This window comes from Vicia villosa, unplaced genomic scaffold, assembly GCF_029867415.1.
Source record: "Vicia villosa cultivar HV-30 ecotype Madison, WI unplaced genomic scaffold, Vvil1.0 ctg.001135F_1_1, whole genome shotgun sequence".
Taxonomy (NCBI): Eukaryota; Viridiplantae; Streptophyta; class Magnoliopsida; order Fabales; family Fabaceae; genus Vicia; species Vicia villosa.
In genome coordinates this window covers 227,763-238,338 of record NW_026705499.1, presented here as the reverse complement: position 1 = coordinate 238,338, position 10,576 = coordinate 227,763, and positions in this window count along the sequence as shown.

Genomic DNA, 10,576 nt, shown 5'->3' with positions numbered 1-10,576 from the left:
AATACGTAAGATGAGAAAGACAGTGAATATATTTTCATCAATTTGCGTTTGAATATAAATCACACAATAGTAATCAATTTCCAATGAAATTGTACACAAAAATTGACTTAAGTAATTTGTCGAACATTTTGTGTACAATCGATTTAAACAGATTTTTCTTTGAATTTTGTTGATATTAGAAATTAATTACAATCACATATATTATAATCAACTCAACAAATATTAGACAAAGAAATAATCTCTATGTATCAATCGCATAATCAACGATTTAACAATTTGCGCGTAAACGTGAGAGAGAGAGAGAAATAGATAGATAGATAGATATATAGATAGATAGAGAGAGAGAGAGTGAGAGAGAGAGAGAGGGATTTGTTTAGGATATTCCCTAATCGGCCTCGCTTTGGGTGCGTTTGCCCCCCAGTTCCAAAAAAAATAAGATAATGAAAAATTAACCTTTGCAAAAGTTGTTTACAAGAGAAAAATTTGCAATCCAACGCTCCAAACCCTATGGTTGAAGTTGATCATGCCTTCCTCTTTTCCCTTGATCTTTAGATCGATCAAGTAACCTGATACTTCCAATGTAATCCTCTGGTTATCGTTACTCCTTCGACATAACCCTTTTCTTCTAAGCTTTCACTCGGCTGAATCCAAATTGTGAACGTATAGTGACCCAAGATTACCAAAGTGATCATTCGGTTACCATTACTCATTTGACAAAAAAACCCGTTCTTCAAAGCTTTTGTTTCGATGAATACAAATTGCGTAATCTTGTGAAAAACTCCTAAATCAAGCATTGATCTTGGAAGGAAACCCCCATGGATTTATCTTGAAACCCCCAAAGATATTTCAACCCAATTGATTACACCAAATCCTAATTGGACCTTATCAAACTATCTCTTAATCACACAATAAAAATGATTATGTGTAGTTGTTATATGTATGCAATGAGAGAGGGTGAAGATGATGAAAATCGTTGTATATTTTTTGTTTCAATGATGAGAAATGATGCATGAATGACTATATATGTGTGTGTGTGTGTGTGTGAGTGTGAAATAATGAAACCGAAAAATAGGGTTGCAAAATTACAAAATTGGTCATTTTTAACTTAGGGAGTCGACTCATTTGAAGTGGATGTCGACCCACAAGGCAAGGAAGTCGACCCATACAACATGGGAGTCGACTCCAAATGTACAGAAAAAATTGAGAAAATACTTCAGTAGAAGTCGACTCATAACACATGGGAGTCGACTCCTTCGTGTTATTTATCAACTCCAATATCCTAGGAGTCGACTCATTATCGACAAACAATTTATTTTCAAAAGGCTTTTAGTGAGAGTCAACTCCTAGCACGAATGAGTCGACTCCAAACATGATTTTTCACAAAAATACATATTTTTTGACCTTTTTAACTTGTCCAAATGCTTTTGACTTGATCCCTTAGTGTCCTAAAATGAAAATTCAACTTAGACATTGAAGGATAAGGTTCAATATATAAATACTATGTGTTGCCTAGTTTTCACATCATTCAAAATTTCTAAGAGAGGAAGAGGGTATTGCACTCACATACCCCCCCTTTTTGATGATGGAAAAGCATGCAACATGTTTGTAGTTTTTGAATATATCTCCCCCTAAATGTGTGCATCTTCCTTTTAATGTTTGCAAACAACTTAGTTCTTTGTTCTTTGTTCTTGCATAGCTTCTTACCCCCTTTAACAACATCAAAAAGAGAAAAATGCCAATGTAAGAAGCATCAAGTACCGATACACAAGCACAAATATAACACCACCAATCAGAGGTGTTGTAAAGATTAAAGTGAAAAACAACATCGACACTCATATAGAAGGATGATGAGGTGAAAAAGCCTAAATATAAATAAGATACAATTCAAACAAAGCCAATAAAAACATAACATTGTTAGGGCATAATTTCCATAAAACAAATACATAAACACATTGTTATATAATCCAGACAAGTGAAGATGAAAGTCATTGCAGACTGAATGATAATAGGAAATTTGAGAACATAAAAATAAAATGAAAAGCATGCAAAATGATATGAAGTCCATTGTCCACAAGCAAGATGACTTAGTTTCTACAACCCATAAGGTGTTGGTTTCCTTTCCTAGGTTATGGTATCACACCTTTATGCCAACCATGGCCATACCGATGATCAAGAAAATCATACATCTCTCGGTAAAACTGTGAGTAATGATAATGGTTCTCATCTTGATCATGTAGGATGTTGTTGATACCGGTAGTGGTATAACCATTGTTGCTTTCCACATCTCTATGAATGTTGGTAAATTAATTTGTAACATAGGTTTGAAAGGAATAAAGGAGTTATCATGTGCATTCATATGCTCTTGAACTAAACTCTATCGCTCCTCTTGAGCTTCTTGGAAAGCAGCACGCCAACTAGTTTCCTCTTCATGATGCTCCTGGTGCTGAACATGCATGTTCTGCAGCAAGGTGATAATTGACTGATTTTCACCCCTTGAATCATGAACAGTTTCATACCCATAAGCAGTATCATGTTGAGTCCAAGAGTTATTTTGCCACTGACCCCATCCATGTTCCTCTTCTTCAATTTGTTGTTGTTGTCCCCAATCTGGTTGAGCTTATTCAGTTGGTTAGAATGTCAAATGATGGAGCCAAGTGTCATCTTCACCATAGTTTGCATCAAGCATGTTTATATAATCATGATGATCATTATCTTACATTTCTTACTCTTCAACATTTAAAGGATTAACATCAATTACATCAATTAGATCATAATAGTTGCACATCTATTTATTGGTCCCCTTCATAGAGAAGTAGTAAGCTTTTTGGTCATTATCCCACATATACCTCATATTTGCCAATATAATAGCATTTAACTCTTAAGTTTGGTCAGGTGAGATGCATGGAAAATTCTGCTTATTATTGAAAAAGTGCTTGATAATTCTACTAATCATATAAGGGTAACTCAAGGATGATCCTCTATGACACTCACGAATAGAAAACATCCTAGAGATGAAGTAATAAGGCCAACTAATCAAAAGCTTATTTTCAAGAATGTACGTCAAGTGTGCCTCATATTGATCAATCCGAGAGTAACCTCCCTTCCTTGGACGCATCACATGAGTGATAATCCTGTGAAGTATGTGAGGATTTATCTTCAGATTTTCAGTGGACAGGTTTTCCAAGTTTTTTAGGTTTGGCCTTGGTGCTTTAAGTAAGGCCCCCAATCAAAGTTGTTACACAATGAAGAATCAGACAAGTTTGTGTCATGATTGAATATAGGAATACCAAACAACTGTTCCCAAAATTCTTTAGTGACATGATATTGTTGGCTGAAATGGAATGTAGCACCATGCTTCTCTTCTAACCCGACATAAAAGATTCTAATCAAATCCTCAATATAATCAGTATTGACCTTCAAAATTCGGTTGATCTTTTGATGTTTCATGAGTTCCTCTATCTTAGGAATGTGCAACGTTGCAACCATAGCAGGATCATAGGTGCGTTACTTCACCACAATACTATTTCTAAAATTGAATCGCATAGAATAGTGAATTGAAATTGAATTGAGGAGAATAACGTACTTTCTATATATAACAACCCAACGCTCAAGGCAGTATGTATCCAATACAATCCCCTTTGTAACAACCAAGTATGTATCAGCAGCCATACATGCAATTTTCTAGTTCATCAATGTGAGGGGTGAAGAAGTTACCAACAAGGGGGGATATGGAAGAGGTTGGGGACATCATTCATGGTAATCGTGATCTCACTGTAGGAAAGATGAAAAAAAGATGTCTCATTATGTCTTTGCTAAACAAAACCAGATAACAAGAGAGCGTCAAGCATGGTGAGTGAACAATCCACTATTACAAAAGGCCGACATCAACAACAATTGTGGTAACCTCATTAAACATTTTCATTGTCGAGAATTTCTTCAACTTTAACCCATGAGTGAAAATCTTAAATGGCGCACATTCATGTAACAAATAAAGCATAATCATCAATTACATTCAATTAACCACTAATAAATAAAAACAACACAAAAATTAAACTATTTATAATTCTCTACCACAATCTAAATGCCACATGACCGGAGTACCTAGTGAGCATGGTAAGGTCAGAGGTACATCCAAGGAATCCCCCATCTATACCAGACTGAATAGTCACCTATCTTTCAGTGTGAATTGACACATCCATATCACTCAAAACAAGAATCTCAATATCAGTTTGAAGGTGAACCTAAGTATCATCCTAAACAATCACATATGCCTCAACATCATTAATGACAATATTTGTCTCATCATCATGATCTTTGGGCCGACCGTCCTTACCCGATAGACATTGAAGAGTATGTGGCCTATGAGACTGCTCGATCATCATGTGGTGAAAATTGATGGAAACTACTCTACCTGCCCTAGTTTACAGATTATTGTCTTCATCATCTCTGCCGTCGCCAAAGCCCTCTCTCTCTCTGTGTGTGTGTGTGTGTGTGTGTTGTGTTTGTTTATCGGTGTGATTTGTCGTCTCTTACTCTCCCCCTCACTAAACCAAAAAAAAACTCAAAAAATGAAAGAAAAAAATATTGGCCTATAGAATTTTTTAAAAAAATCTAATCACACCCCTACATCAGGGCCGGCCCTGGGCCAGGGCAAGCAGGCCCACAGCCCAGGGCCTCAAAATAATGGGGGCCTCAATTTTGGGGGTGGAGTTAATAAGTTAATTATAATACTAAAACTATAAAATATATGTCATTTAGCGAAAATAACAACAACTCGATTGTGCGTAGCCCAGTGGTTTAACCATTGTGTATAGTGCTTAGTGTTACCGGTTCGAGACTTGGGTGCAGCAAATTTTCAATCTTTTTTATATGAACACTCCATTATTTCAATTATTAGTCTTTTTACATGAACACTCCATTATTCAGCTCTCACAATCTAATTGCAAATGACTACTTATTTGCATTGAAATTCTTTTTATTGTTAGACACAATCAAGGCTTCATATTTTTTATCTTGTCTGGGAGATTCTTCTTCATTTTAGAGGCGAATAAAACGCCACTTTTTTTATTAGGGGTCTATTTATTTGTCTGCTCTGGGCCTCGAAAAAGTCGGGACCGGCCCTACCCTACATATGTCGAATTCTTAAAAAGTTTGTAACCAAGATTATAATATTATAGGAAATTTAGAATATTTGGTATGAAATATGAATTTTTACCGACAATTTATAAATATCTTATATGCATGTATGCATTTTTGTCGTCTATTTTAAAAATTTCAATAAAAATTCATACTTTTTACGAAATATTTAGAAAAATTACTATAAAGCTACTAAACTTTGGATTATACCGGATATTATATCGGTATGATACCATAAATTAAATACTGGTAATTTTTATAAAGAAAAACTAGTAAAAATGCATGAATTATATGAAATATATGGTATGCTAGTAAAATAAACTCCTAAATAAAATGCAATATTTTCCTTAAAAAACTATGAAACAAAACGTTGTTTTTTAAAACAATCCGAAAAATATATTGATTGCAATATCTTGTAACTCTTTTTTCTTTTTATTGATATTTTCAGTTAAAAAAAAAATTGTGAAGTAAAGCTATAGGGGTGCAGGTAGATTTTTCGGAATGTGCTTAGAAGTTAACATATATGGCCTACTTTCTTCCCATCTCAGCCCACATGGATAATGCAGTAGCAAATTATATGCAACTCCCACGATTATGCCTCTTATCCCTACATTAGGAATGAATTATCAGTATGTACTTTAAACCTCTAAGTAAAAGGATGTAAAAGATTTTTTTGTTGTTGTATTTTTTATATCTTTACACGGAAATGAAAAATGTGGAAAATTGTATTTTTATTTTTTAAATTATGTTTTTACCACACATGTAAATTAAAACCAAACGAAAAAATTCTTAGGTAGACAGAAATTCTCTTACACACAATCAATCACAAAATTTTAATTAATTAAAAAATAAATACAAGATTTTCTCTCGTTTTCATAAACACAACCCCTCTATAAATTCAAAAAAAAAAAATAAAAAAAATAATTTTTTTCACATCTTATTGATTGTTCTTAAGAATGTCGATTTATGGTTGTTTCCATACAAGAATTCCTCAAACTAAAAATACAGATGCTACAAATAAATAAAATTTAAAAATCATTTAGCATATTTCAAAATTATTATGCATTTTATATAAAAACTCTTGAATATTAGCATGAAATATGTAAAATATTTGCATCTTTATTTTTTAAATTATGTGTTTTTATCTCATTTTTATGCTAAATATGTAGAGGACTTAGTCATAAATGTAAAACAATTATTAAAGAAATTGTTTTATATATTTTAAATTATTTTACCAGTTTTACAAAAAAGTTATGTATACTTACATAAAAAATTGTATTCGATATTTTTTAGACTATGTATTTTTACAGCATATTATAATAAATATACAGAAAAAATGCAAAACAAAATTGTTAAAAGATGAAAAGAAAAAACTATCCTTTTTATAATTAAATATTAAAAAGATATAATAGACAGTAGAATCAGAATGTGGAGTGGGAGAGATTTAAAAAAAAAAAAATTATTTAGAAAGAGTGGATGATGCTTACATTGGCTTGAGACTAAGCCCATTGAGATATTTGTCATGAGCTTTGGATCAATTTTGAATCAAAAGACTATATCAGAAATATCAAAATCACACTCCTTATGTGGTCTAGAGAGAGAGTGTGTGAAGAGTAATTAGGAATTGATATGTTTTATTTAAAATTATTTAATAATTAAAATAATAATAATTTATTATAATTTATTTAATTAAATAAATAAATTGTGATTCTTGAATGAGTACTGGATCATGGAAGGGTGTAGGGAGAGTTTGATGCGTTGGTAGTAATTAGAAATAAATAGAATTTAAATAATATTTTAGATAATTTAAATAATCAAATTAATTAGTAAATAAGAAAAATAGAAGAAATTAGAATTAATAGAGGAATGAGTGGTATTTTGATGAATAGAAGAATAAGTGAGGGTATTGTGGAGATAAAAATTTAAAGAGATTAGGTTTTTAATAAAAAGGGATCATTAGATAGTTTTTGAGATTAGAACATGAAAATAGAAGTTTTAGAGAAAGAGGCAAAGGTGTGAAGAACAAGTCTAGGGCTTAAGGAGGGAAGGACCGAACTTGATTAGAGAGTTTGCTTGCTGGAAATCGAAGGTAAGAGGGAGAATAACCTTAATAAATGGTATATGCGTGAGGGGTATGATATAGGAGTCCTTAACCTCCAATGGGATATTTTGTGTTGATCAATTTTGAGTTTTATGTTGTTATAATGTTGTCGGGTGGATTAATGATAAAAAAAATTGTTGTATAATGTGTGTCTAGTAGGAAGCATGACTTTGGGGCTGTTTGATGAGTTTAGAGTTGTTATTGAGTAGTCTTGATCTGTTTAGAGTTGTGAGAGTGTATCTGATAGTTTGATATGTTTTAGAGTTGTCTTTGAGCAATTCTGATAAATTTTAGAGTTATGTTGATAGGTTTAAGAGAGGGATTGGTTACCTTGGAGTTGTCAGAGTTACTATTTGAGTAACTCTGATATGTTTTAGAGTTGTGACGATATGCCTTGGTGTTAAGAGTTATTACCTTGTTGATGGTCTGACACAAGTGAGTTACTCTATTGATGAATTTTGAGAGTTATGTGGATTTTGTGAAATTAGATGCTGGTTGATAGGTTTAGAGTGAAATAATAGTAGATAATTAACCTAAAATAACAGTTTTCAAAATAAGCTATTTGGACATGTTAGGGGATGTTTGGGATAGGATTAGGTTAAAAAATGAGCATAAAACCGAAATTCCCATAAGAGAATTGCAGAAAAATGTATGAGAGTATTGATCGACTTGTTTCGTGCATATCTTGACCTCTGTAAGTGCGTTTGAGACGCCGTCAGTTGCGTTAGAAATCTAACGTAATAATATTTTTTTCTAAGTGGGGAAATTATGTATTGGAGTGCCACAACAATAGCGGTTCTCTGATTTTTATACTATAGTCATTGGCGATTTCGGTCCTATGTTGGTCATCTTGTTTCAAGTGTAAAGAGCGTCTCGTGAGTCTATTTGGAGTGCAGTCAGTTATGTTGGAAAGAGGGTATACTGATATTTTCAATTGGGAATTTTCATAATTTTCTCATAAGTATATAATTTTTTGCGCCATTTTGAAGTCAAGCGAAACATTATGTCTGATACGAGTACCCGTTCTTGTTATTTGATTAAACTGGATCGATTTATGTATTAAGTCATGAATTAACAATCATATTCTTAAAATAGACTCTCTAAGCTTTCCGAAACATATTCATTTGCTTTATTCTGACTTTGTTTGGTATTTTAAATAATTATTCAAATATGATTATGTTGCTTGTGGAAGCAACGATGTCGATATGCTACTGTATGAGCATGTATTATGTTAATGAATTAAGTGATGTTGAATATAATTATGTGTTGAATTAATATATATTGAATTGTGGAATATGTAATATTTTTGTGTTGAGGATGTTAACAATGAATATGATATTGTTGTGTATGATGTTGATGATGATTATGATGTTGTTATGTATGATGTTGATGATGATTATGATGTTATTGTGTATGATGTTTACGATGATTATGATGTTGTTGTGTATGATGTTGATGATGATTATGATGTTGTTGTGTTATGGTGTAGAGAATAAAAATTTTGTTGTCAATGTGATTGGTGAATAATGGTTTGAGTAGGGAGGACTATTATTGTTGAGTCAATGCATGCTTTGTTTTTTGTCAGGAGGGAAAATTAAACATTATGTTGTTGTTGCATGGACGTGTTTTGATATGCATTCATGATGTCGTTGTTGTTGATGAAAGAGGCAAGTTGCAATATGAGTAGGGTGGATTGGTGACTTGTCCCGAATCTGAGCAGGGTGAATTTGAGGTTCGAGTATGGTGAATCTGGTTCTCTAAGGAACCTTTTGATGGGTTGATACCACATGCATATGCATCGAGTTGCATAGTCGAATTGAATTACATAAATGAATTGTATGCATAGTGTTGATTTGTGGGTGATTGTTGAGATTTGGCGTGCGAATATGCTCGTGAGATGTTGTGATGCACTTGTTGTAGAATATGCATATGTGTTAATACTCTATGTGACGCCCTATGTGATTATGTGAAAAATATTTGAATTATTCTATTATTTTACGTGCGGGGAATTTAGGGTGTTACATGAGTCGACCAGGACATTCTTTTTCCATCTTTTAAGATTCAAAACAACCCTAACTATGCAAATGGTTCTAGTTTGTTACACTCCTTTGACCGAGGAAGTGCATGTGAAGACTTATTTATCGGGCTCTGGTTCTCCCTCTGCTTGTTTAAATATCTCCCATAAGTATTGGATCTAGAGCCAATACCTGACGAGGGTTGGTTCATATACTTACAAGGAAAATTACCCCTCCTTGAAAGAAGTATACTTGAAAAGTTAGTTGGTGTCGTTCGACAAGGAGCTTAGTTGTGCTGGTGGTGCTCTAGACCTGCTGGCTGGTGGATGCCAAATTGAAGGGGAAGAGGAAAATAATCTTTGGTGAGTGAAACCGTGGACTTATTTTCCTTGAACCTCTCATGATGCTTAATTTCTTTTCCATGTAGATGTGATAAAGAATGAGGATGCCATGCGACAATTAAGGAAAGAGATTCGGGTGGTTGCTGCTTTGGTCAAAATCATGAAAAATCCTTATATTGGGGAGCCTCTACCCTAGGCACACATAATGAAACACCTTCTGGTCTGGCCGTCGGATGGGTCATTTTGACAGTTACCTCTTCCCCTCGGGTGGACGTTTAAGATTCCTCTGTCTGAACAGAGGTTGGAAGATTAGCCCACACCCCTGAAGAGTGGAGGAAATTTGAGTTGAGAGTCCTCTTCATAAACATCCTCGGTCTAATTGTAGAATAGAATGCCTTCACTTTGAGGGAGTGACATTCAGTGTTGTTAGTGATAAGTGGTTTTCGCGTTACTTTTTATAGTCGCTCTACTTTGCTATTTTTTCGGTTTTTGCCTATTTTTCCTTCTATTATTATAATTTATGCCATGGTATTATGTTTTTAGTGATTTCATATTTTAAGAAGTATTCCAGACAAAAAGAAGATCGAAACAAGCAAAGCACATAAAATGAAAAATGTGAGGTTTCAACATGCAAAGTCCAAGGGGCTGCTACAACACTCGTAGTAGCTACTATGGGACCTAGCAAAAAAGACCTAGCAAGCCGTCCTTTTTTATGTGTGCCCATTGTTTTCCAGGGGTCTGCTACAGGTCGTAGCAGGCATGCGAGTCCCCAGGCAATTTGTTTCCTTTTTCGGCGCGATATTCTCTTGTTTTGGGGTTTTGACACTTTTTATCTGATTATTGACTGTTGTAAATGGAATTGAACCTGAGATATTTAGACCAATAATAGACTTTTCTATAAAAACTCATAGGTGGCTACTAGTTTGTCATCTAGATTTATTATAAGCAAAGATTATTTTCACGTATTCTTACTTTTCAAGCTC